Genomic DNA, 1924 nt, shown 5'->3' on the forward strand with positions numbered 1-1924 from the left:
TTTTCATCAACTACATTTAGATACTTTTTTGGAAACCGTTATAAAAGAAAACTTTATTTAGTTTGTTTCAAAACTTTAGTTATTTTGTGCGCTCTTTTGTATCTCATTTTTACAATGGCATCTGCCCAAGCTGGAAAGACCAAAAGCGGGAGAAGTATCATGTTCACTCATCGGCAAAATTGTATTTTGGTCGAATCTGTTATCGAACAGTACGATGAAATCATTGGGTACCAAGCCAGAACTGTAAACCCACAGAGAAAGAGAACAATTTGGACACAAATCAGTAGATCTGTTTCAGCTGAAGGAAGTTTTCCTAAGGATGTGCGGGCTTGTCGGAAGAGAGTAACTGATATTAGAAAAAACATAAAGAAAAAGGTTTGCAGGGAAAAGCAATCTGCCAAAGGAACCGGTGGAGGCCCTGGATATAGGGCCGAATTAACGGACTTTGAACAGATGCTTTATGCAAGGATGGGTGATGCCGTTGTGGTTGGCCTGGATGTCCCAGCAGACACTATGGATTTTAGAGGTAAGTTAAATGTAAACGACACACAAATTTTGTTGTTCATGATTTAAAAAAAGAGAATGAAAAATTATATATCTTTATGATTGAAATCTATTATGTAATTATTTCGATTCAATAGATATTCCTTTATGGAAAGTATATGTAGATATGCTCACTATCTCTTTAATTTTGTAGATTTCTGCTATTGGATCTTAAAATTGTGATTAGTTTACATTTTTATTTGGAAAATAAGGATTATGGAGAAAATGGAGGCATGAACTATAATAAAAGTAATCTAGTCAGTTTTATAACTATCTATTGTCTATCTAAATCTATCTAAATATTTTAAATTGTGTTTTTATCTATAATTATTCAAATTTAATACAAGTATATTTATATTATTTAGAGCAAGAAGATGAGGGACGTCAGGAAGAGGAGATTGATGCACAAGAGGATCAACCTTTGGAAAATGAATTCACCTCACAAGACCAAGAACCCTCCACATCCACAGTACAAAGAGAAGAAGGGGAGAGTAAGTGATTTGTAAAAAACAACCAATAGTTGTTATATATTTTAATAACAATTAACAACCAGATGAGCACTGATGATAACTTGTGGGCTAATGTATATTTTGATTGTATAAATCGATGCTCTTGATATTCTAATATTATTGTTATGTTGTTGTAGGTGTTCGTGCTTTACTACAATCCATGCAGGACAATTCTATATTATTATTCGAGGGTAGGTTGTCTTCTAATTGTCATGTCCTACACGGCCGAAAAACGCTCACACCTAAGGTCCTGTCGGGGGCAGACCTTGGGTGGTTTATCCTTGTCCCCGGAAACCGCTAAAGGAGAAATCTTTGGTTACGGTTGTCCTTTCCTGGGTGGACTCCTCCATAGTCACCCAGGCTCTTGTTAACTCCGGTGCTGCGGACTATTTCATTGACAGTGCTTTTGTATCAAAGCACTCCATTCCTGTTTTGCCTCGGTCCATTCAGCTTGCTATTGTGGCCATTGATGGCAGGCCCCTTCAGCCCGCACTCATTACTCACAAAACTGCTGTGTTAGCCATGGCTGTTGGGGCTCTCTATTTTGAAACCCCCCAGTTCCAGGTGATAAACTCTCCACATTTTCCAGTTGTTTTGGGGTATACCTGGCTCCAAAAGTACATTCCCAGTCTCGACTGGTGCAAGTCCAAAATTTTCTCGTGGTCTCCACAATGTATTTCCACTTGTCTTCGGAAACCAGTTAAAGTCTTGTGCACTTCTTCGGTATCTCAATTGCCAGAGGAGTACCGAGAGTTCCTAGACGTTTTGACAAGGTGCGCGCCGATACGTTGCCTCCTCACCGGTCTTACGATTATGCCATAGACCTGCAACCCAGAGCCATTCCTTCTCGGGGACGGGTTTACTTTCTGTCT

At 38.9% G+C, this 1924-nt stretch overlaps 1 long non-coding RNA gene across 1 annotated transcript; it reads left to right on the forward strand.

Annotated features, from left to right (window-relative positions):
• The first annotated feature begins 372 nt into the window (after nucleotides 1–372).
• Nucleotides 373–1215, forward strand: LOC128659634 (uncharacterized). The gene is made up of 3 exons (XR_008402448.1): nucleotides 373–526; nucleotides 909–1034; nucleotides 1190–1215. It is a non-coding gene; the product is annotated as an uncharacterized LOC128659634 (long non-coding RNA).
• The last annotated feature ends 709 nt before the right edge of the window (nucleotides 1216–1924 follow it).

Source organism: Bombina bombina, chromosome 5, assembly GCF_027579735.1.
Source record: "Bombina bombina isolate aBomBom1 chromosome 5, aBomBom1.pri, whole genome shotgun sequence".
NCBI lineage: Eukaryota > Metazoa > Chordata > Amphibia > Anura > Bombinatoridae > Bombina > Bombina bombina.